This window comes from Chrysochloris asiatica, unplaced genomic scaffold, assembly GCF_000296735.1.
Source record: "Chrysochloris asiatica unplaced genomic scaffold, ChrAsi1.0 scaffold00060, whole genome shotgun sequence".
In the NCBI taxonomy this organism is placed as follows: Eukaryota; Metazoa; Chordata; class Mammalia; order Afrosoricida; family Chrysochloridae; genus Chrysochloris; species Chrysochloris asiatica.
Window position 1 is genome coordinate 13008924 of NW_006408578.1, and position 700 is coordinate 13009623.

Consider the following 700-nt stretch of genomic DNA (forward strand, 5'->3'; position numbering starts at 1 on the left):
CTGAGCTCATCAACGGTTTGCACCACCCATGGAATCTGGTCTTTCTATTAAGAGCAACTGGCTGCTGCTCATGCTCCTAACTGCTCAGGGCTCCAAGAGACAAAAGTGGAAGCTGCCAGTCCTCTAAGAGTCTAGGTGCAGAACGAGCCAAGTATGGTTTCATAGCGTCTATCCTACCTTGTTGGAGCAGTCACCAGCCAGCCCAAATTCAAGGAGAGGAAAAACAGACTGTGTCTTGATCAGAAAAATGCCAAAGAAACCGCATGCACCTTCATTCTACCACATGCTGCTGAAGAAGGCCCAAGCTGGAACCCAGGTGAAGATAAAGGTACAAAAATACAAGGGATTCCTCACACAAGGTTCTCGTTAAAAGATACAAATTGTTAAGCTAAATCCATGTTCCTGAGCAGCCTGGGGAGCTTGGTCTTTGATAGAGATTTCCACCAAAGAGCTGAGGCAGAACTTGAGTTCTAGAAACCATGTTCCTCTGTGTGGTTCCGTGGGATACTCTCTTCATGATCAGCCAAGTTCTTATCCTGGTGCTGGTTCCATTGACTCCACCACCTACCCAAGTGTGGAGTTAAACACAGCAAGAATTTCACTCAGAAACTGTCACTCCCTTGGAAATTTAACCAGCCGAGACAGGTCTCCAGTGTCACCTAAAATGCTTCACTTGGGAGTCCTGGTGTGACACTATAGG